This window comes from Lactuca serriola, chromosome 3 (genome assembly GCF_051521515.1).
Source record: "Lactuca serriola cultivar US96UC23 chromosome 3, Lser_US96UC23_V15, whole genome shotgun sequence".
Lineage (NCBI taxonomy): Eukaryota > Viridiplantae > Streptophyta > Magnoliopsida > Asterales > Asteraceae > Lactuca > Lactuca serriola.
In genome coordinates this window covers 193,501,616-193,528,066 of record NC_136410.1, presented here as the reverse complement: position 1 = coordinate 193,528,066, position 26,451 = coordinate 193,501,616, and the positions used below count along the sequence as shown (strand labels likewise).

At 37.7% G+C, this 26,451-nt stretch overlaps 1 pseudogene; it reads right to left on the bottom strand.

The window, feature by feature from the left end:
- Positions 1–606: 606 nt before the first annotated feature.
- LOC145095951 (very-long-chain 3-oxoacyl-CoA reductase 1 pseudogene) lies at positions 607–26,204 on the bottom strand (annotated as a pseudogene).
- Positions 26,205–26,451: the final 247 nt, after the last annotated feature.

Below are 26,451 nucleotides of genomic sequence, written 5' to 3'. Positions count from 1 at the left end.
AAACTATATTTGTAGCAGTTTAGTAATAAAAATATATGAGATGTAAATTAATATATATATATATATATATATATATATATATATATATATTAATTTACATCTCATATATTTTTATTACTAAACTGCTACAAATATAGTTGGATATCTATATTTATATTATAGTTTTTTTTTAGATTTACTCCTTATTTTAAGAATGTATGATCCAAAGTGAAATCCAGAAAAAAAAAAAAAAAAACATTATAAGTTTTATTTAGGTGATCTTTTTATTTGTCATTTTTTTTTTTAAATTTAAAGACTTTTTTATATCATTTAAAGACCAAATATATATTTTAATATGTTATTACTACGTAAGCCCCTTTATTAAAAAATCTTGGATCCGCCCCTGTCACTACTTATGTGGCGAAACCGCACTCCCAAACTACAACCACTCTCTCTGGCCTTAGGAGTCCCTCTAGTCGAATCTGTCTAGACATAAAAAGAACGATAAAGAACATTAAGTTCAAGGTTTATGTTCTCTTAATTCTAAATCTTTAATCATATTCTCTCAAGGCAAACCAAATAAGAACATATTGAATATGAATATTATATATGCCATAATCACACATCTTAATTCGATACATTCTTCTTCCTACATTCTTTGAGCTTTCCTCTTTTGCGAATCGCAAGACACACACCCAACCACCATGCTTCGATGACATACTCTGGTAGCAATCTTGCAAGAGCCCACAATATTGAGTGCGGCCAATAAGGCGTGCATTGTGGTTCATAACCAATACAACGTATGGCTGCTTGAGCATAACTGTCGGTTGATGCAACAAAAAATGATGACCTTCTAAGTGCTGACATCTTCGTGGCCACATATAAAGGCACCTATTTTAGATTTTATGCACAAGACAACTGATGTTACTATGTCAATAGGTCATCAAGGATCAATTGGGTTTGTGAATTGTCCAATGACATGTATATCGGTTGTGGTTGTCAAACATTGTGTATGCTAACATAGTGTTAAACCAAATGGAATTTTGTTTAGTTTTAAAAGATTAGCATACCTGACATTGCACATCGATGCCACTGTTCTTGTATTCGGCATATAGACATCTTGAAAATTGATCGATGTATCTGAAATATAAAACAAAACCAAGAAATCATCTCAATTAAAGATGAATAACACTTCCACTCATCGTAACCCTAATTAGTCCTTTTATGGTCCGATTATTGTGTTCACGAATTAGGCATGATCTCATTAAAGATCAACTGGGTTGGGATTGGTTTCGCCTTCAAAGAAATTATATGATGTAACATTTTTTTAAATAAGTTTTGAATAATGTTTAATAGTTGTCAGTATGATGCTTAATATTTTTATATAGCATTGGTTGTATGTTATTTAACATTTTGGTTTGATATATAGTAATTATTCATTCAATTAGTTATCGACCAAGTAGGCAAAGTTTATCTTCATGTTTGATGGATTTCATCTATCCTAAAGGGAGGAAGAGGATACAATTTGATTCTATATAAAAAGACGAAACTACCCTCATCATATTTTCATGTACACTACTACAGACATGTTCCTTGCACTTGATAAAGATATGAACGGAACATTGAGCAAGCAAGAGCTTCGAGAATATGCAGATGGGACACTCACATATATTTTTATCGAGAGGGGTAAGTAAGAATTAGTACTTTCTTATTTTATCTTTATTTTTTTAATCTGATAATTTATATATTTTTTAAAACGACTTGTGATATATATATATATATATATATATATATATATATATATATATATTTGAATAGCTTTTGGTGAGCATGTGCGTAGGGGTAAAACGGGAAGAGTAAATGCTCGGGAGATGGACTTTGAGAGTTTTCTTGACTTTGTTCTAGCCCTTGAAAACAAAGACACTCCAGAGGGAATTACATATCTTTTCCGACGTTTAGATTCTAATGGAAGAGGCTCCCTTACAACAGCTGATATTCACACCCTTTTCAGGTATAACTATTTTTTTATTATTATTAGGAAATAGGAATGACTTTTCAACATCATACGTTATCAGGTTCCCTGTACTTTGACAATGGAACAACTGGAAACATAGAGTGAAGTGCGTTTTGAGATCAGATATTGTTACATCTAATATTTTTAAAGCTAATTTACTCTGTTTTTAACCTGAAGTTGTAAATAATTCAAATCCATGTTTTACATTTTAATTTATTAATTTTTTACCATCCATGTAACAAGTAAATTGATTGCAGGCTATGGTGGTGTGTGTTTGATCATACAACTGAAAAGAAGCACAACTGAAAAGAAGCGATAATTCGTTGTTCAAAGATTTAGAGAGATTTTTGTGCAGCTGGACAGTGGTGTTAAACATACTTGGGTTGGATATGACACATGTTCTATTTACTATTCTGGATTCTCAGTTTCTAATTTCTTTAAAATGCTAAATGATCTAACTATTCAAGTATGGGTTATTAATGGTGTTATAATTACATAATTAACAATTCAATTAGAGAGCTATATCACTCCACTAAAATTACAAATGAGTTTGACATATGACAAACCTTCATTAAATGGTTGTATACATTAAAGCTATTTTGTTTGTTCTGTTATGAGCCGTTTTGTATTTATTTTTTCAGATTCTTGCTTATTCACTTGGTAGTGGCACACCAAAGTAGATTGTTATTTGTTGCATTTTCATATTTAAATATTATAGTCCTTTATAAAGTTACTCGATGAAATCTTCCTATTTCTTCTGCTTCCTTGGCGTTTCCAACCCCGCAACGCGGGGTTCTTCCCTAGTTAGCATTAAAAGTGGGTGTTCATTTCTATTTCAAATTTAGATCCAAGATTCGCACGTTTTGTCTTTTTGGCTTCTTTTGGGAAAAATGAAAACACATTATACAATGTGCAAAACATGTTTTTTTATAGGTAGATACATAAGAGCGCAGGAGTAGAATACCAATATGGGTATTAACAACTATAATTTTTTTGGAATTTTTTAAGTAAAGAAAACAAAGGGTTAAAATTTGTTATAATACTACTCTTACTCTATGAAAAAAAATACAATGATCAAGCATAAAAATGCACAGGCTCCACTATAAGCAATTACATAAAACAAGATAACGCAATCGAAATTTAAGATATGTTTTGCGAACTAACCGAAAGACTTGATGTTAACTGAAAAATTAGCTCTTAACTGATAAAAAAAAATGATGTGTGGTGAAACTAACTCATAAGGTAGGTGGAATATGTAAAATGATACAAAAATGTATGTAAAAGATTGAGTTTTTTTTTATAATTCATAAAAGGTTATATTTAGTAGAATTTTGAAAAAGCTTAATAAATTTGTTGCAATGTTAGTCTGAATAGATTTTTGAAACTAGCTTTTAAGTGAACTTATTGTTAGCCTAATAAGATTTTGGTCTTTATCTTGGCTTTTATGATTGGGCCTTTTAGCGAGTAATCCCTAATTACCTAGTCTATATATTATGTCTTTCACTTTCATTGTATTTGTACTTCTATTTGATAATAATGTGAAATCCTAGCCGTTATATGTTTTTCACTTATTTGTTTAGATGGTATCATAGCTTGGTTGATCATCTGTACTTCCGTTTTGGGGGCGAGTTGTAGCAGGCACGATACTATTCATCGACATTGTTCATCGAAGTTATTGTTTACTGATACTATTCATTGAAGTTATTATTCATTGAAGGTATTGTTCATCGAAGGTACTATTCATCGAAGTTAGTATTTACGAAGTTACTATTAATCAGCAACTATTCACGTATTGTTTGCAATTTTGGGTATGGTTTTCTTGCTTGCTTTTGTATTCAGTTGGATTTGATTTGTTTGTTTCAAGGAATTCGAGGGTTTCGTTTTGTCTGTTGGTCTTGTTGATTTTGAGATCTCGATTGTTGCTGATGCTATTCGTATTTCCTGTTGTTTTGGTTATTCTCGTTTGATTGATATTGGAAATATGGCCTCGAGAGATGATTCTCTTCAGTCCATTAGTATCCAACTCGATGGCAAGAACTATGCCTATTGGAGTTATGTTATGAACAATTTCTTGCGATGCAAGACTATGTAGGGGATTGTTACAGGTGACAGGAAAAAACCAACAAACAAGAAGGCTGATAATTATGCAACCTTAGTGGATTCATGGGAGACTGATAATTCCAAGATCATTACTTGGATTAATAACTTTGTTATTTGAACGCCATATTTCGAATCGTTTCCTATATGGGGGTGGTGACCCAAATACAGACTATCAACAGGCTTAGGGTCTTTAAGGAAAAGAAATTTAGACCCATTTGGGTGTGGGTAATGTAATTTGGATGATTCGGGAGTCCGTTCTTTGTTTTGGCGCCAATGGGTATTCCGATAAAGTGACAGTTCGGGATTTTATGAATTCTGGATTTTTATTCAAAATTTTTTGAAGGCAAGGATGAGTTGATAGAAGTGTAGAGCTTCTCGTTACCTTTCTGTGGATATAAAGAACGTCATAATCGGATTTAGAATGAAGAAGTTATGCTCGCTTGAAGTTTGGTCAGTTCGGGGTTATGCTGAGTATGTTGGGCGTACAAAGGAGCATAAACTGGGCATATTGAGGCACCTTGAGTACGCTGGGCATAGGTAATCAGTGCCCAAACCCTATTTCCGTGGTTTGAGCCCTATTTAAGCTCCTTAACTCCCCCAATCCTACTCCATTCTCATCCTCCACCCCTCCAACACCCCTTCCATGAAACCCTAAACCTACTTAAGCCTTTTGTGATAAAAAAGGTGTTTTTGAGTGATTTGGAGTATGTATGGTGTACTTTGGAGAAGAAGGAACTTCTTAGAGAAGTTTTGGTTGCACTGGAGCTTGTAGATCTGGACTTTTTCACCTTTATCTATCTTCTAGAGGTATAAAGTTTGAATCTTGAATACGCGTTTGGTAGATCTAACTAGTTTTGGATGTTATGAGCTTTTGTTCATTTTAGTGCATAAAGTTTAGATCTTGAAAGTTTGTGACCTTGTTATGGATAAGGCTGGAAACTTTATCCACCTAAACATCAATTTGATTCAGATCTGAAAGTTGGAGACTTGTACTTAATGGATTAAGTTGAAAAATATGAACTTTTGGGTCCCTTTGAGACTTAAAGACTAGATCTTGTTTGTTGGGACCATTATAAAAGATAAAGTTGGAAACTTTATCCATTATAAATCTATTATGAATTATAAAATCTGATATTGTCCTTTCCATCCCTTTTATGCAAGAGTTGTGATGTCTTCTTGGGTTAAGAACATAGGGTTTTCGACATTAAGCAATTTATGTTGGATATAGTGTCTAAGTCCATAACTATATTTGGTATGTACTTGACCCGACCCGGCATGGTCCATTTGGGTTGCACTTCACCCGAACAATTTATGGATAATCTGTTGAGAATAGTACAAGTTATGATTTATTAATATATTATAAGTTCTAATATATTAATATAAGATCATATTATTTAATTAGTATTGATCTATAATTAATCTAGGATTAATTTAGAGATCAAAGATATTACTAATTAAATATGGGCTTCTATATTTATATAGTGTGGGTTAAGGCTTATTTGGAATGGGCTAGGCTTGCATGGAAAAGTCCATGGATACTCCATGGAGCTTTAACCCATGGATCTCATGGAAATGAAGAGACATGGGTATTAGGGTTTACATGGATGTAACCCTAATCCACCACACTATATAAAGGAGGCTTTGGTTCTTGAAATCACACTAGTTGACACTTGTTGAGGTGAGGGCCGATTTCAAGATAGTAGTGACTATTCTCTCAAAGTTCCAAGTTTGTGGTGATTTTTGATTTCCATTTGAGGCATCCACACTATTGGTTCTAGGCTCTAAAACTCCAAGGAATCAACTACAACTACAAGGTAAGTATTTCTACTAGCTTTATTTGATTCAAGTTCCCCATGCCATGCTAGTTAGGATATGAACCTTGGAAAAATAATTATTTGCATGTATCTTAGACAAACATAGATCCAAGGTTTATTAGGGTTGCATGTACACTTAGGAAGTGTTAGAATGCTCAAAACCCATCAGTGGAATCAGAGCCTAGGCTTGTTTGTTTGATACTTGATGCAAAATAGTTGAAAAAGTCGAAAAACTTGTTGTCTGCCTGATGAACTCGCCGAGTCCATGGGGGGGACTTGCCGAGTTCATGTGTATCTTCAACCTACTCGCCGAGTAGGTTCATGCACTCGGTGAGTAGAAGCCACAGAGTGCAGATTTTCGACTTTAGTTGCTGGAAATGGACTAGAAACATTACCCTAAACTATTTTGGTATTTGAAAAACTTGTTTTAGATGGTGTAATGTCTTTGCTAATCCATTTACAACAACTTGTTATCAAAATTACAAAGTTTTATGTGTAATTTTTGATTCATGAAGGTGTTCATATTCATGTTCTTGATCTTATGATGTTTAGATGATCATATGAATTATTTGTAACCTATGTGGTAGTTAAATTCTTGATCATAATGTGTTTTAATGGAGTCCATAACTTGTCCTCAAGTTATGGAAAACCAAAAGTCACTTGAATTAAAAACCATTAAAAGAACACAAGAGTTAGAAAAATGAAGAGTCTTCATTTTTATTACTCTATTAAACTCATAAGTTACAAGAAATGAAAAGTTTTGAAAGTTTACAAAACTTGCCCTCAAGTCTTGGAACAAGTAAAGTCATATTAAAAACTTTAGTTTCAACCCTTAGAATTTTAAAAGTTAAAATTCAACCCTTATACTTATAATATTATAAGTTAATAATATATATATATATATATATATATATATATATATATATATATATATATATATATGTATAAGATTAAAGTCGTCTTACCGCTAGTACGCCTCATTCATGAAGCCGGTCTATAAGGTGGGTATAAGGTTGTTACCTATAAAATGGCAACTTAATGGGTGTCCACTCTCACCTACCGCTTGCTTGACTGGTGGAGGGTCGTTAGCCTAACGGGTAAGACAAGGACTTACAAATTCTCATTAAAAGTATGATGAATATTATAAAGTAACTAAATGTTTTTATTAAATTCCCAATCTTAGTTACTTTAGGAAAAATGTGAATAAGGTGCTAATCCATGAAATTACACTTTACACTTTGTCTAAGTCGTTAGTGGAGCGTGTGTGGTTAACTGGCACACTAACTTGGACTTAACAAGGTAGGTAAAGGGTGACTTAATATTTATCATAGTATCGATGGAGCGTGTGTGGTTAACCGGCACATCGATTGAGGGGTAATTTATTAAGGGTACCAAGTAATTTGCATGGTTACTTCACACCTCGTTTTGTGATCCTCGGCATCCTAGTCACAAAACTTGGAGGGCACACTCGAGATTGAAACATGCCTTTGAAAAGTTCATTGAATCTCAAAAGAATCTAGGAGTTTCTAAGAACCAAATTAAATATTTTAATATTTCGACTTTGGTGGAAATTGGTGAATCGTCATTCACCTACCTTTCAAATATGTTATTACTTAGATTACGGCATACCTCTTCTAAGTATAATATATTGTGATTGGGTCCTAGCCTTAATATTACATTTGGGTGTTTTATTAAGGACTATCTCTATATCTAAACTAATTCTTTCTTTCTTCTCTTACTAGATGTCTGCAAACAACGCTGCTTCTGGCTCTAATCCTAATGGCTCCTTTTCTCTTATGAACTTGTGTGGGAAAGTCACTTTTGATGGATCCAACTTTAATGAATGGATCAGAAACATCAGAATGATTACTCGCTACGAGGACAAGGAATATGTCCTCGATAAGAAGCTTAAGGAGATTGACGAGACAGTTGCTACTCCTCAAGAGATCGCTGAGTTTAGGGCACATGAAAGGGATGCCACCAAAGTGGCATGCATCATGATGGCCACTATGACCGCGGATCTCCAAAAATCCTATGAAGATTTCTACCCCTATGAGATGCACCAAGACTTGATGGAAAGATACCATCAAAGTGCTCGTCAAGAGAGGTATGAAATCATCTCCTCCATGATAACAACTCGCATGAAGGATGGTGAACCCATCACGGGCCACATGCAGAAAATGCAAAGATTTGTGGACCGTTTGCTGAAGCTAAATGTGAACTTCCCTGAGGAGCTTGCAATAGATATCATTTTGCACTCCTTACCTTCATGTTATGATCAATTCCGCATGACATACCACATGAACAAGGAAGAGGTCACACTCAGCAAACTTCAAGGACTCTTAAAGACAACGGAAAGTGGTCTTAAGGGTAAGGCGATTGTTACTCCTACTCCTACCAACTCCGCCACTGTCTTGGCAATCGGGAAAGGACAAGGGAAGAAGAGAAAGATTTCTTCGAAGGGTACCAAGGTTAGGACCCTTGATGGCTCTTCTTCAAGCGGAACCAAGAAAGGTTTCATCACTCCTTCTTCTGGCCCAAAAGAGGCTGAATGCTTCTATTGCCATGAAAAGGCACATTCGAAGCGGAACTGCCCAAAGTACCAGCAAGATGTGAAGGATGGGAAAGTTAAACCCAACCATGCAGGTATTTACACTATCTTATCTAATAACTCACCCCATTCTAATTCTTGGGTCCTTGATACCGGTTGTGGTATTCATATCTGTTCTGATTTACAGGGACTAAGAAGAAGTGAGAATGTGGAGCAAGGAAGAATAAACTTGATCATGGGAAACAGGAAAGCTTCACCTGTCACCAAGATTGGAGTTTATACTTTATCGCTAAGTAGTGGGTTTAGTTTAGATTTGAATAAGTGTTGTTATTCGCCAGAAATGGCAAGAAATATTATTTCCTTTCATGCATTGTATAAACAAGGTTTCACCTTTTCATTTGATAATGAAGTTGGTTCGATTAATGCTTTCTTTAATAATGTTCTTTATTTTAAAGCATTACCTTGTGATGGCGTGTATGAAATAGTATCTGTGGTTGATAACTTAGGAAATAATGTATTGTGTATTGATTCTGTTAATAATAATAACTTGGATAAAACATCATTATGGCATTGTTGTCTTGGACATATAAGCAAGAAACGCATAGCCAACTCCAAAAGGACGGAGTCTTGGATTCGTTTGACCTAAAGTCAGATGATAGTTGCGAATCATGCTTACTTGGAAAAATGACAAAGTCACCCTTCACAGGCTCTTGTGAGAGGGGTGAAGGTTTGTTGGACCTTGTACACACGGATGTGTGTGGACCTTTCAAACATGCCACAAGGGATGCTAATCGTTATTATTTGACTTTCACTGATGATTACAGTAGATATGGATATGTCTACTTGATCAAGCATAAGTTAGAGACTTTCGAAAGGTTTAAAGAATTTAAACAGGAAGTCGAGAATCAATTGGGCAGGAACATTAAGATGCTTCGATCCGATCGAGGTGGTGAGTATCTTAGTTCAGAGTTCCTCGACTATCTTAGCGAATGTGAGATTGTCTCACAATTGACACCTCCCAGGACACCGCAGTTGAATGGTGTAGCTGAGAGGCGTAATCGAACCTTGTTGGATATGGTTCGTTCCATGATGAGTTGAGCTTCGCTACCAATCTCATTCTGGGGGTATGCCTTAGAGACTGCCGCTCATATTCTTAATCTAGTCCCTACAAAGAAAGTTGCCAAAACTCCTCACGAGATGTGGACTGGTAAAGTACCCAACCTAGACCACATCAAGATTTGGGGTTTCGAGGCTTTTGTGAGGCGCGAGACTCATGACAAGCTAGAACCCCGAAGCGAGAGGTGTATTTTCATCGGCTACCCACCAAGATCCTTTGGTTACCTCTTCTACAGACCTAGTGATAATGTGGTCTTTGTAGCAAGAAGAGGAGCCTTTCGATAGAGAGAGTTTATAAGCCAAGGAGACAGTGGGAGGCAAATTGATCTTGAAGAAATTCAAGAGTCAAGCGGTGAAGGAACTTCAAACCCTAGCCCTCAACTTGAGGAGGAAACTCCTGTTGAGCCAATTAACGAATCTGTACCTCTGAGGCGTTCCACAAGAGTTAGGAATGCACCTGAGCATTACTATGGTTTCCATATTACTGCAGAAGGTGAGAAACTTATTAGTGATGAGACACTAGTAGGTCTGGATGAGCCTAACAGCTACACGGAAGCCATGGCAGGCCCTGAGGCTGCTAAATGGAAAGAGGCTATGGATAGCGAGATACAGTCCATGTATGACAATCAAGTTTGGAACTTGGTTGACAATGTACATGATCGTAAGGTAGTTGGGTGCAAATGGATCTTCAAGAAGAAGACCGACATGGATGGTAATATACACACTTATAAGGCACGACTGGTTGCAAAAGGTTATTCTCAAACTCCGGGAGTTGATTATGATGAAACTTTTTCACCAGTGTCCAAGATAAAGTCTATTAGGGTTCTGTTAGCCATTGCTGCATTTCATGACTATGAAATATGGCAAATGGATGTCAAAACCGCTTTTCTTAATGGAAAGTTGGCTGAAGATGTTTACATGGTTCAGCCAGAGGGTTTTGTTAGTATAGAGTACCCCAATAGAGTGTGTAAACTCGAGAAATCCATTTATGGATTGAAACAGGCACCTTGCAGATGGAATCTTTGCTTTGATGAGAAAGTCAAGGAATTTTGCTTTTCAAGGAGTGAAGATGAATCTTGTGTCTATGTCAAGGCTAGTGGGAGCATAGTCAGCTTTTTGGTACTGTATGTAGATGACATACTACTCATAGGAAATGACATCCTAACCCTGCAGGAAGTAAAGTACTGGCTTGGGAAGTGTTTCGCTATGAAGGACCTTGGTGAAGCTACATATATCCTAGGGATAAGGATTTTGAGAAACAGGAGTAAAAGACTAATTGGACTTAGTCAAAGCACCTATGTGGAAAAAGTGTTGAAAAGATTCAACATGCATAATTCCAAGAAAGGTGAGTTATCCATTCAGAGTAACGCCAGATTGAGTAAGACACAAAGCCCTAGTACTGAGGCTGAGATAGCAAAAATGAGTCGACTACCTTATGCTTCAACTGTAGGATCGATCATGTATGCTATGACGTGTACTCGACCTGATGTAGTCTTTGCTTTGAGCATGGTTAGCAGGTATCAGGGGAACCCTGGCAAGGCATACTGGACTGCGGTAAAGAATATCCTCAAGTACCTGCGAAGGAATAAGGACTGGGTCCTTACCCTTGGTGGGAGTGATGACTTGAGAGTTGTAGGGTATAGTGATGCTAGCTTCCAAACTGATAAGGATAATTTCCGCTCTCAGTCGGGCTGGGTCTTTACCTTAAACGGAGGAGCTATCACTTGGAAGAGTTCCAAGCAGGAGACAATGGCTAATTCCACTTGTGAATCAGAGTATATAGCAGCAAGCGAGGCAGAAAAGGAGGCTATATGGCTAAAGAACTTCATCGGAGACCTTGGAGTTGTACCAGCTATAAAAGAGCCAATGGAGATTTTCTGTGACAGCAATAGTGTGGTTGCCTTAGCCAAGGAACCAAGAGATCATGGGAGATCCAGGCACATTACAGAAAATATCACTTCATCAGACATCGAATAAAAGAAGGAATCCTCGTGGCAAAGAGGGTATCATCGGATGAGAACCCAACAGATCCCCTCACGAAGGGACTGAGTAGGGGAAGCATCTCCAGCATGCTCGGAGCATTGGGTTGAAGGATGATATAAGTTTTAGTAGTTAGATAAATTATGAAATTTGTAAAGTGTAATTGACATTAGATGATGAATAAAAGGTGTTTTATTTATGAGTAAAGTGTTGCTATCTCTTGTCGATCGTTTACTATATTTCGTTTGCATGTTTTGACTTCCAGAATAATTATGATTGTATATCATATTATTCAAACCTCCACAGTCGGTCATATGTCGGAAGTAGGTATGAATCAAGACTGTCATGATTGGTTGCAGAGGTCTAAGGTGTTGGACATGGCTACAACAATCATGAGTGCTCATAAGTTCTGAGCATTGGACTCAACCCACGCTCACTGGAATCACTTCATGGAATTTTATCTCGAGCGATCGTGAGACGGTAATATCATATAAGTCTTCAAACCTAGAGATATGATTTGTTACTTACGAGTTGGTTATGCATTGATTGTACAAAAACGCATTGGTAACTCGATGTTATAAAACGTGCCTTTGTGTATAATTCAATGAGTGGTAGAACAAACATATGAGTCGAAGTTTATCTGTTCCTTCTTGGATTAGAAGCTGATATCTGGACCCCTCGATGATTTTGTTTTGACCTATGTACCGGGCTCGATCAGAACTAAATTGATGTGTTCAGTTAAGTTCTATGTCAAACAAATCGGAAATCGAGAAACAAATGTTGGGCAGTAAGTAAGACCATGTTCCATGTATTTGTCCGACTGATATCTAGAACAGAGGATTATATGATCACTTATCTAAAATGGCACGTTCTAGTTCAACAGAGTTTAAAGAGCTACGATCGCTGATCGGTTCCTGAAGTCATACTTGCAACTATAGTTATTAGACTTATCCAAGTGAGAGACTGTTGGATATAGTGTCTAAGTCCATAACTATATTTGGTATGTACTTGACCCGACCCGGCATGGTCCATTTGGGTTGCACTTCACCCGAACAATTTATGGATAATCTGTTGAGAATAGTACAAGTTATGATTTATTAATATATTATAAGTTCTAATATATTAATATAAGATCATATTATTTAATTAGTATTGATCTATAATTAATCTAGGATTAATTTAGAGATCAAAGATATTACTAATTAAATATGGGCTTCTATATTTATATAGTGTGGGTTAAGGCTTATTTGGAATGGGCTAGGCTTGCATGGAAAAGTCCATGGATACTCCATGGAGCTTTAACCCATAGATCTCATGGAAATGAAGAGACATGGGTATTAGGGTTTACATGGATGTAACCCTAATCCACCACACTATATAAAGGAGGCTTTGGTTCTTGAAATCACACTAGTTGACACTTGTTGAGGTGAGGGTCGATTTCAAGATAGTAGTGACTATTCTCTCAAAGTTCCAAGTTTGTGGTGATTTGTGATTTCCATTTGAGGCATCCACACTATTGGTTCTAGGCTCTAAAACTCCAAGGAATCAACTACAACTACAAGGTAAGTATTTCTACTAGATTTATTTGATTCAAGTTCCCCATGCCATGCTAGTTAGGATATGAACCTTGGAAAAATAATTATTTGCATGTATCTTAGACAAACATAGATCCAAGGTTTATTAGGGTTGCATGTACACTTAGGAAGTGTTAGAATGCTCAAAACCCATCAATTTATAGCCATGGAAAGTTATAAAGTTTGAAACTTTATGAATTACGGCATCATTTTAGGCATTGGATCTGAGTTTTGGATGTAAGAACTTAATGGAATAAGCTTCTAATGGAGTTCTAGAATTGGGCTTTGTACGTTGGGCATACCTGGTGGTACGCTACGCATATGTGGTTAGCACCACGCTTTTGGTCAACATCAGAGTACGTTGGGCGTACTATCTTAGTACGTAGGGTGTACTTCGCTGGGAAGTGATATTTGACTTTTGGACCTTGACTATTTCACTTTGACTTTAGCCAAGTATGATCAAGTTAGACCTGGAGGGTATTTTAAGGAGTTTGATTGTGTTTGGTCTTTTGGTTGGAGTAGGTGTTGGTTTGACAGCTGGGATTTGGAGTCAGGACCTCATCAGCTTTTGTTCGGTTTGCAAGGTGAGTATTCCTCACTGTACTTATGGGTCGAAGGCACCAAGGATGACCCTTTCGATTGATATCCTGGTTTATCATATGTTGCTATGTTGTAGTAATCTGTTAGATCTATATCCTGGTATATAGGATGTTGTTATGTTCTAGTGATGTGTTAGACCTGTATCCTGTTATATAGGATGTTCTTATGCTATAGTGATCTATTAGATCAGTAACCTGGTATATGGGATGTTAGCATGCAGTAGTGATCTGTAGTTCTTCCTGTTTGTATGTTGACTGTTATATGTTTATTTGCTATGTATATGTCGACATGTTATGTGTGGTTGGATTGAGGCGGTCCTGCTTTGTGTTGAAGGCCAACATACCCGGGGTGGTCCAGATAGACTATAGGCCTATAAGGCACTCCAGTCAAGCCAAAGGCCGGGATAACGGTCCGGATAGGCTGAAGGCCCGGTGTAGCATTCAAGTCATGTTGAAGATTCTGAGAGTGGTCCAGATAGTGTGTAGGTCGATGCGGCGGTCCAGTCAGGCTGAAGGCTATGTATGCATGCGATTGTTTGTTATGCGTATGTGGTGGTACTTTGGGGGAACTCACTAAGCTTTGTTCTTACAGTTTCGATTTATTGTTTCAGGTGCTTTAGACGGTTATGGCAAGGCGAATGGGTGACAATACACATTCTTTGTTTTACTACTGATTGGATCTTGGGAGACTTTGATTTTAAATCCTGTTTTGGGAACAATGGCTTTGTAAACACTTATATTAGTAAATGGGTGATTTTGAAAAGTTTAAATTTGTTGAAATTTTTTGGATGTTACAAGTTAGTATTAGAGCCTTGGTTTGACTGAATTTAAGGAACACTCATGTGAATCCAGTCTCAAACTAAGGAAATAAAAAGGTTTTAAAAAAATGATTTTCAAAATTATCAGTAAAGGATGTGATATATACGATCAGCCCGAGCTAGTAAGTAGACCCCAAATTACCACACTCTTATTTGATATTGTGATATGTTAGAACAATATGCTAGTGATAGGGTAAGGATCTTCAGGACTTGCATGATAGAATTTCCTGATTATATGATGTCTGGACTAGGTTTCTTTCTTATATGAAATTGACATCATTACTATGGTCACTGAGTGTGTGCATCATAGTTATACATAACAAAGATTCTATAGCATGGGAATGTTTGATTTAGCTTTACTTCCTATTCTTGTCTGATTAAGGGCTTAGAGTAGAGTCAAGTATTCGACTATCTATGGGATCCAACGTTATGTATGATTAGCATGCACGAGTGGTTGCAGGGTTGGTGGAAGTTTCATGATCAGGTGCAGTTCATAGCTGGTCATCATGAGAAATGATTAGCCACTATCGAGAGTCGAAGGACAGGATGAAGGTGTATCCGAGATGCTGGGAGATAGAGATCGAGAATTTTGTATGAGGATCTGTCTGATTTTATTGTGTCTTAGTGCTAGTCGGCTTCTCTGCTAGAATGTTGCTTGCTTTGTGCTTTGTGGGACCCATATTGATGCGAGTTAAACATCAAATGAATACATTAAATTACATGCTATGAAGGTTAAATAATGTTAGAATGCATTACTTGAACCTATTGCGCAACTCTTGTCTGAGTGCAACCGTTGTAGCGTTTAGTCGAATATTATTTAAGCTTTGTTGAATGTAGTTGTATTCATGAAGTTGTTAGCTAGCATTAGTAGGGGTTCTTCAGCAGTTGATGGCAGGTGAGGTGGGGGGAATCCTAGGGGAGCCTAAGAGGTATCTTAGAACGGTTTTTCACTGTTGAGTAGGCATTAGGAGTATTATTATGAGCAGGTCTTAGAAGACCCGATATAATTCTTGAGGAAAGTATAGATAGGTGTGGAAGGTAGTATTGGGCCCATGCTACTAGAAGCATAGGATCCATACACGAATCAAAAAGATTTTCGAGGATCCTAAGGGCTGTTTAGAGAAGATGGCATGGTTTGATAACATGATTCATGATAGCAGTTATGTATTTGTCGATCTTGTGGTAGGGTTGCACATACATGAGGATGGGTTTGGAAATTGTTTTGGTCCCCAGTGGCGATATCGGGTTGCGTTGAATGGCGCAGACCTGTATGAGTTTGTTAGTCTTGAGGGTGTTGCTCTATGTCGTGCATTGAGTCGGGGGACTCAAAAAGGAAACGATTGTTATGATCGGTTGGGTGATTACAACTGGAAGTTGAGTGGTTAATTGATGGTTTGGGATGCCGCCAAATATGGCAGGGGTGATTCCTTTTAAGTTCTCTGAGTTCGGAGAAGGACTGAGCAGGCTTGCGATTTTTAGAGTTAGTATGTAAACCCAACATGGGGTCTGTTGGTCGCGGTGTTTGGTGACTGTATGTCAGCGTAGGAGTGCGTGGGTGGATTGATGTGTTATGGATTCTTTGTGATCTGTTATGGATGCTTTGCCATGTGATGAAGGGTCTGTGTTCTTGGGATATAGGCAGGCCAGGTACCGGATTGGTGGTCGGGATTGCGGGCTAGGAGGGCAAGTTTTGGATCGTAAGTCGGTGTTGTCTTATCCTATTACAAGGAATCCTTAATGTTAATATGGCCATGATTGGGGAAATTTCAGAGATCTTCAGTTGGAATTCATGAATTCTCTTGAGATTTGTGTGATCCTTATATTGAAGATCATCCTACGTGTGTTATTCATTCTAAGATCAGGGATGATTGTACCTGGTTAATCCGATTGAGTTATGGTTTGGTTTAAACACCAATTGGTGGTAGTTCATACCCTAAGTGAGGGAGAACTGGGTATTCAACTTGGAGGATCATCGATCTGTTCATGTTCGGAGTATTGAGAGAATAGTTCTTAGGGATATCCAGTGCAAATATGTAGGATCTCGGTTCAGTATTTTGTGAAGGCAGGGGTATATAGTTGGTGGTGATCATATGTATGTGTTCAGGAGACACATGAGTTGTCCCTCAGCAGGAAGTGGTTGGTTAAGGAGCTCATTATAGTTATTGGTTTCTTGTGGGGGTGCCAAAGAATGGATGAGGAGCTACAAGGACCACTCAAGTTGAGTATTGGGTGTGGAGGGAATTTGTCAGCTCGTTGCATGGATTTCTAATTATAGTCTAGCTTGTTCAGAGGCTGATCAGGGAATCAGTTTCCAAGTTGGTTATGTTCAAATCCACATGGGTTTTGGTTCATTAGACCTAATTTCAATGCGTTCTCGATCATTGATGGTTTCGTTCGTCATTCAACGAAGATTATCCGAAAGCTTCAAGTGGTGACAATTAAAGTTCAATGGATGTGTCAACCTATCATCAAGTTCAGTATGTTCTATGTTCCTTTAGTCTTTGGGTATGTTTACCCTTAATGAATATGGTGTGGAATTTTGGTTCATAATCGGCTCAGGCTTTGGTAGCATTCAGGATCACCTTGGAAGTCTTCATGAGCTGGTTGTGCATTGGTGGAATCTATTCAGTCACAACCAAGGTATGGGTTCTTGTTCTGGTCATTCGTGGGGATATCTTCTATTATTGATTGAGGTTTGTCATTTGATAGAACTCTATTATATCTCTCCTTTTTTTGGATGATGTTATGGGTTCTATATGGATGTGCATTGGGGGTAATTCATTGTATGTATTGCCAAGAGGGATGTATGCAATTGGAAAAGATAACATTGGAGCACTTGGTTCGAAATATATGCATGGTTCTTTTGGATTATGGCCTTTGAATTAGATCAAGAATACGACCGTTTGTCCTACTATCGGGTCGTGTGCGACCATGATTTTGTTATATTTTTCATTGATAGCAACGTGTTATGTGAATGGAATTGTGTGTGGTAAGAACATAGGCGGTGACCATGGAGGGATAGTTGTGTCATTAAACTGAGGGGTGGCCATAGCATTCACTGGATTGGCAGATAGTATGGAAGTGTTGTAAGTCTGCGATGGGATCATAACACTCACCAGATTGAGGTAGACCATCGTTGGGGTTGTCGTGAGTATAAAGGAGGATCAAGATGTGCTTTGGGCGACACAGACAATAGGGTCGGAGAGCATATATTTGTTATGGTAATAGGACTATTGGCATCCGAGACGAGTTGGGCCTGTGTAGCTCTCGTTGGGTGAGACTCGTGGGCAAGGCCCGTATGATTATGGCAATGCAGGTGAGAGCTGGTAAAGGCCGGTTAGTTAAAGGAATTGGATTATGGTTTTACTAGGATGAGTATGTGGCTAGGGAGTGGCATAGGGTGGTGCTTGGGCTAAAATAGACTTATCTGTTGGAGTCTTAGGAACTTGGTGGTTGGACTAGGTGTAAGAATCGCGGTCTCAGGGGTGGTTTGGGGATTTTATATCTCGTTTTAGGGAATTGTTGACGTGAATCGGAAGGGTTCAGGTGAAATGTAAGTGTAAATCCTTGGATCTCAGGTTATGGGTGATGTGCCGAGTTGGCTCTTGGTTGAGATTTGCATCAGGAATCGTTAGTGTATAAGTGCAAAATTTGTATCTCAGCATGTTATAGATTTAGGAATCTAGATGTTTGGTTATCGGTTGGAAGGGTCAGGGTTAAAAGGGTGTTTTAGTTTTTATGGTAGGAGGAGACCCTTGTGATTGTGTTTCGGAATGGTTCTACCTGTGCAGAGGTCAGGTAAGTGATGGGGCTTCAGAATTATAGAAGTAACGTTTTGGATCGACAATTATGGATTCATTGTTTTTTTTAGCACTAGAAGGTTTAGTTCGGAACGTTGGTCCTCAGGAGGGTGGTAAGTAGTGATTTCAAGGAAGAAATCTAATTTAAGTGGGAGAAAGTTGCAACGCCCTGCTCCAAATCATTTCCTATGTGGGGGTGGCGACCCAAAGATCGAGTATCATCAGGCTTAGGGCCTTTGAGGAAAGGATATGTAGACCCATTTTGGTGTGGGTAATGTAATTTGGATGACCTGGGAGTTCGTTCTGTGTTTTGGCACCAAGGGGTATTTCGATAAAGTATCGGTTCGGGCTTTTATGAATTTTGGATTTTTGGTTCGGAAAGTTTTAAGGCAGGTATGATTTTATAGATTTGTAGAGCTTCTCGTTACCTTTCCGTGGATATAAATAACGTCAAAATCGGAGTTAGAACGAAGAAGTTATGCTCGTTTGAAGTTTGGTGAATTTTCGGTTATGTTGAGTACGCTGTGCGTGAAGAGGAGCGTATGTTGGGCGTATTGAGGCACCCTTAGTATGCTAGGCATACCAGAAGTATGTTGGGCATACGCAATCAGTGCCCAAACTCTATTTTCACGGGTTGAGCCCTATTTAAGCTACTTAACTCCCCCAAACCCACTCCATTCTCAGCCTCCACCCCTCCAACACTCCTTCCATGAAACCGTAGCCTTAGTTGTGCTTTTTGTGCTAAAAAAAGGTGTTTTTTTAATGATTTGGAGTATGCATGGTGCACCTTGAAGAAGGAAGAAACTTCTTGGAGAAGTTTTGGTTGCATTGGAGCTTGTAGATCTGGACTTTGTTCACCTTGATCTATCTTCTAGAGGTATAAAGTTTGAACCTTGAAGATGCGTTTGTTAGATCTAACTAGTTTAGGATGTTATGAGCTTTTGGTCATTTTAGTGCATAAATTTAAGATCTTAAAAGTTTTTGACATTGTTATGGATAAATTTGGAAACTTTGTCCCTCTAAACATCATTTTGATTCAGATCTGAAAGTTGGAGACTTGTACTTAATGGATCAAGTTGAAAAATATTAACTTTTGGGTTCCTTTGAGACCTAAAGACTAGATCTTGTTTGCTGGGACCATTCTAATAGATAAAGTTGGAAACTTTATCCATTATAAAGCTATTATGAATTATAGAATGTGATGTTGTACTTTCCATCCCTTTCATGCAAGAGTTGTGATGTCTTCTTGGGTTAAGAACTTAGGGTTTTGGACAATAAGCACTTTATAGCCATGCAAAGTCATAAAGATGGAAACTTTATGACTTAGGAAATAATTTTGGGCTTGGATCTGAGTTTTGGATGTAAGAACTTAATGGAATAAGCTATTAATGAAGTTTTGGGACTAAGTTGCATACGATGGGCATACCTTGTGGTACAGTACACGCACACGGTCAATGCCACGCTTTTGGTTAACATCATAGTGCATTGAGCGTACTGTCATGGTATGCAGGGCGTACTCCGCTGGGAAGAGATATTGACTTTTGGACCTTGACTATTTAACTTTGACTTTCACCAAGTTTGATCAAGTTGGACTTTGAGGGTATTTTGGGGAGTTTGATTGTATTTGGTCTTTTGGTTGGATTAGGTGTTGGTTTGAGAGGTGGGATTCGGAGTCGGGACCTCATCAACTTTTATCCGGTTTGCATGGTGAGTTTTTCTCAATGTTTACTTATGGGTCGAAGGCACCAAGGCAGACCCTTTGGATTGATATCCCGGTTTACCGTATGTTGCTATGTTGTAGTGATCTGTTAGATCGATATGCTGGTATATAGGATGTTGTTATGCTATAGTGATATGTTAGATCTGTATCCTGCTATATCGGATGTTGTTACGTTGTAGTGATCTGTTATATCGGTATCTTGGTATATGGGATGTTAGCATGCGATAGTGATTTGTATGTCTTCATGTTTGTCTGTTGACTGGTTATATGTTTGTTTGTTATGTATATGTCGACATGTTATGTGTGGTTGGGTTGAAGCGGTGCTGCTTTATGTTGAAGGCCAACGTACCCAGGGTGGTCCGGATAGATTGTAGGCCTGTGAGGCAGCCCAGTCAGGCCGAAGGCCTGGAGAACAGTACAGATAGGCTGAAGGCCCGATGAGGTGGTCCAGTCATGCTGAAGGTTATGAGAGCGGTCCAGATAGTCTGTAGGCTGTATGGTGGTCCAGTTAGGCTAAAGGCTCTATATGTATGCTATTTTTTGTTGTGTGTGTGTGGTGGTACTTTGGGGGAACTCACTAAGCTTTGTCTTTACACTTTCAGTTTATTGTTTCTGGTGCTTCAGACGGTTGTGGCAAGGGGAAGGCGTGACCGTACACATCCTTGGTTTTAATAGTGATTAGATCTTGGGAGAATCTGATTTTAAATCATGTTTAGGGAACCGTGGCTTTGTAAACACTTTTATTAGTAAACGGGTTGTTCTGAAAAGTTTAAATTTGTTGAAATTTTTGGGATGTTACAGTTATCCAGTCTATTGGTACTCAGTTGGCGAAGTATGACACAACGAAGGAGTTTTGGGATCACTTAGCTAGGTTGTATACTCAGTCTAACTTTGCAAAGCAGTATTAGTTAGAGTTTGATATTTGAGTCCTCGAACAGAATAATCTCAATGTTTAGGAATTTAATGCAACTATGTCAGATTTGTGGGATGAGTTGGCTCTTACAGAACCTGATGTTTTGAAGGCTTTTAAGCCTTTTATTGATAGAAAGGAAGAGCAACATTTGTTTTAGTTATTGATGGCATTACGTTAAGATTTTGAAGGCCTGTGTGGATGAATCTTGCATCGCACACCTCTTCCCACAGTTGATTCGGTTGTTCATGAGTTGATTGCTGAAGAAACTCGTATCAAGTGCCATGCTGACAAAGGTCCCAAGACAGCCACTCCTGCTGTCTTTGCTGCTCCACAACGACCTCAGTCTTCAGACAAAAATCGTCCCAAAGTTGCATTTGATGAGTGCGCTTTTTGTAAGAAGAAGAACCGTTGGAAGGTAAATTTTCCTTTGCTGACAAGGAAGGGAAATTAACAGCAACAACAAATGATATCACATACCCGGTCTCAGCCTTCACAATAGAACAGGTCTTCTGGACAGTCACGTCCATCGTTTCCATCTTCTAGGCCACCACAGTATGCTGTTGCTACACATTCAGTTGAGAATGAAACAAATTGTACACCACCATCAACCTTGGATCCGCATATTATTTAGCAGTTCAAATAGTTCATTGTTGCCAATCCAACTGCCATGTCAGCTTCCATGTCTCATTCAGGTCTGTCTTCATCCAATATGTCAAGTATTCCTTCATCACTATGGATATTGGATTCTGGTGCATCTCATCACATGTCACCAAATTTTCATCTTTTGCATCATTATCTTCTCGTACACCTGTCTCTGTTATGTCTGCTAGTGCTACACCCATGTCAGTAGAGGGTGTTCGTTTTATTGTCACTCCTTTGCATATCTTTAAACGGATGTCTATTACATTCCCACACTTTCTTTGAATCTTGCATCGGTCAGTCAATTTTGTAAATCTAGTTGTTGGGTCTTCTTTTCTGATTCATTATGTTGTGTACAGGACATTCGGTCTCGGAGGGTGATTGGAATAGGTCGTAGACTTGGGGAGCTCTATGTTTTGCAGCAACTATATGTTGCTAATGTTGTTGGATCTAGTGTCGATTTGTTGTGTTTTAATTTAAACCCTTTGTCGTTTGTGTTTTAACTTCAACATTCTCGTTTGGGATATGTTTCAACGTCTCGTTTACAGTTTTTGGTTTCCACTGGTGTGTTAGGTTCTTTGAAAAGTGATGATATTTCTTATTGTTATGGTTGTAAACTAGGAAAATTTTCTGCTTTACTGTTTAATAAAAGTGTCACTCGTTCTGTTGCTCCCTTGGATATCGTGCATTCTGATGTGTGTGGTCCATCTCCGATGACCACTAAATCGGGAGCTAACTATTATGTTTCATTCATTGATGATTACACTCATTATACGTGGGTGTATTTTATGAAGTGCAGGTCTGATTTTTTCACTATATATAATGAATTCAGAGTTCTTATCAAGACTCAACACTCTGATGTCATAATTTTTTTTGGTGTGATTTGGGAGGAGAATTTACCTCCAATGATTTCAAAAAGTTATTGGCATCTGATGGCATAGTACATCAATCATCTTGTATAGGCACTCCTCAACAAAATGATGTTGCAGAAAGAAAGCATTGACATCTCCTAGAAACTGTAAGATCCTTACTACTTTCTGCTCAAATTCCCAATATGTTTTGGGGAGAAGCTGTTCATACCGCCACTTATGTTGTTAATCGCATTCCTACTGCGTACACTTCGGGGAAGTCTCATTATGAAATGTTGTTTGGACAACTTCCAGATTATTCTTCATTACGAATGTTTAGGTGTACATGTTTTGTTTTGAAGCCTCGTGTAGAAAGAGATAAGTTATCTTCAAAATCAGCTCTTTGTATTTTTCTAGGATATGGTATTGGTCTGAAAGGTTATCAGTTCTATGATCCATCAAATCAGAAATTATGTCTCTCATAATGTCACTTTTTTGGAGCATATTCCATTCTTTGGCATTCCTGATCCGTCAGATGATGCAACTTGAAAGGAGCTTTGTACAATTGATTCGTTTAGCATTGACATTGATGATTCACCACATGTCACTGATCCACCACCTGCTGCTGATCCATCACCTGTTGCTGATCCATCACCTATCGTTGATCCTCTACCTGCAGATAATCAAGACCCCCTCCATCAAGTCCTTATCGTAATAAGAAGTCCATAAAGTTTCCTGACTTTGTATATTCCTCTTACTCACCAGTGTGTTGCCTCCTTTATTGCTAATGTACATCGTCTCTCTGAGCCAACATCCTACAACGAGGCCGTTTCTGATCCCCTTTGGCTGAGGAACTTGCAGCTCTTTCTCAAACTCATACATGGGATCTGGTTCCGCTTCCGCTCGGAAAGCACACGATTGGTTGTCGTTTGGTATATAAAATCAAAACAAAGCTTGATGGATCTATTGAGCATTATAAATCCAGACTTGTTGCAAAAGGGTATGGGCAAAAGTATGGTATGGATTATAAGGAGACATTTGCTCCTATTGCAAAAATGACGACTATTCGTACCTTGATTGCAGTTTCTTGCATTCGCCAATGGAAGATTTATCAGATTGTTGGTTCTAAAACAGATAGATGTCAAGAATGCATTCTTGAATGGTGATCTTCATGAGGAAGTATACATGTCACCTCCCTATGGTATTGCTCACCAACCAGGTGAAGTTTGTCGCCTTTGGAAGGCACCATATGGCCTCAAACAAGCCCCTCATGCTTGGTTTGAGAAAATTTATACAATGATTACTTCGCTTGATTTTTAACTAAGTAACCATGACCCGACTCTATTTGTTCGATGTATGAATGTATGTGGGATTATTCTTTTCTTATATGTCAATGACATGATTATTACTGGTGATGATCATGATGGTATAGAGTCTTTAGCATGATTTGACTCACCATTTTGCTATGAAAGACTTGGGTTTACTACGTTATTTCTTGGGGATTGAAGTTGCTCAGTCTCCAAAGGGTTATCTTTTATCTCAAACGAAGTATATTTCAGATTTGTTTGAACGCATACGACTCACGGATAATCAGACAATTGATACGCCTATAGAGAGTAATGCAAAGTACTCTCCAACTGATGGTGTCCCATTATCATATCCAAGCCTTTATCATACAATTGTAGGGAGTTTGGTTTACCTGACTATCACTAGACTGGATATTGCTCATGCAGTTCATGTGGTTAGCTAGTTTGTCACTACTCTTACTACTGTTCATTGGGGAGTTGTTCTTCGTATTTTGAGATATATACGTGGTACTTAATTCTGCACTCTTGTGTTTCCATCTACATGCTCTCTTGAGCTGCGTACCTATAGTGATGCAAATTGGGATAATAATATTTCTGATCGTAAGTCTACTATTGGGTATTGTGTTTCTCTTGGAGATTCATTGATATCATGGAAAAGCAAGGAAAAAAAGATGTAGTGTCTTGATCTTCTACATAATCATAGTATCGAGCCATAGCTATCGCCAATTGTGAGATTGTTTGGTTAAGATGGCTTCTTGCAGATATGGGCGTTTACATCTCTCAGCCCACCCCTTTGTATTGTGACAACAAGAGTGCGATAATGATTGCCAAGAATTTAGTGTTTCATGAGCACACTAAGCACATTGAGATTAATTGTCATTTCGCACGACCTCATCTCCAGAAAGACACTATCTCCCTTCCTTATATTCCTTCCTCTTTGCAGATTGCTAATATTCTTACGAACTCGTTGACTGCTCCTCGATTCCATTTTCTGTCTGACAAACTCTCAATGCCTATTGTTGTTGCATTGTGAGTTTGAGGGGGGATGTTAGCCTAATAAGATTTTGGGCTTTATCTTGTATTGTGTTTTATGATATGGATATTTTATCGAGGGAACCTTAATTAGATAGTCTATATATATATATATTCTGTTTTTCTCTTTCATTGTATATATGTATTTCCCTTTGATAATAATATGAAACCCTAGATGTTATATGTTTTTTACTTGTTTGTTTACATTTATAAACTATTTTTTTGTTTTGTCAGACATAAAAACTAAAAAATCTTAAGAAAGAAAATACTATGATATGCCAAATATAACCTTTAAAAATCATGTTTGGCTTTCTATCGTCTTTAAAGGAAAAACATATTGAAAAAATATTTTTCCTCTATTTCAAGTATTACTCAACGTCTAAAAATTTCTTTATTCAATGCTTAGTTAAGTGATAATACTTGGATCAATGTACGTAATATTAATATTTAATATATAAAAAAAATTTTTTTATTTTTTTTTTTATTTTGTTATTATTATATATATATTTTTTGTAAGTTAGGATATAGGTGAAAATTAGGTTATGCAAGTGCATATCTGGTGTCACAACACCCTCTGCCCCTTCCCCTATAACTGGTCTGACTACCAACATGGTGACATAAATCATAATTAATGTTCCAAGTGCAAGAAAGTTAGACTTAGATGTCACATATAATATCAGTTTTGATTTTCGTACGACTAAAATACTAGATACTCTACCATCTTTATTTAAAAAATGTAGCTAAAGTTGGAGAAGATCTTACGCTTTAGTAGCGGCATAGAGTGTATAAAGAGGATCAGAAGGTATAACAACCGCAACACCCGACCCAATATTAACAATAGCGCCTTTTTCTCTTTCGATCATTCCCGACAACACAACCCGCGTAACTTTTGTGGTCCCTTCAACATTAACCTTAATCACATCACACAACAATTTATCATCGACTTCATGAAAAAATCTAGCATATGGATAAGAAACCCCAACATTATTGATCAAAACTCCAACTTCTAAACCATCAATTGTTTCCTTAATCTTCTCAATTCCATGAGCTAAATCAGCACAAAAATCAACCACGGCAATCTTGATTTGGGTTTGTTTGAATTTATCTCGAATTGAACTTGAAACATCATTTAGTTTATCAATGTTTCGACCCACAAGAACCAAATTTAGTCCTGTGCTAGCTAGTTGGAAAGCAAACGCTTTACCAATACCATCTGTAGGACCCGTAACCAATGCCCATGACCCGTATTTTTTGAGGTCTTTTGCGGGTCTGAGGAAATGAACAAACACCCAATTCAAAAGTTTGAGGGATGTTTTTGTTAGAGAAAGAAAAGCAATAGTGAGTAGAAGAAGGAGCCATAAAGGTTGAGATTCTAGGTTTTGCATCATAGAGAACTCCATGAAAAAGATCGATTCGATTTAAGAAACACAATATGTCGTTCGGTGGATTAAATAGCAAGAAACAAAGTTGAGTTCATCGTCCACATTGGTACATAGTACAGTTGGTGGAGTTTACGCTAGGTATCTTTATATTCATGCATGGTCATGTGTTGTTAGGTAAGGATTTTTAATCAAAGCAAAAGAGTTGCTAAATTTCATAGTAGTTGTAACGTATCGTTCTCTTTTTATATAAATGGTGATTGCATAT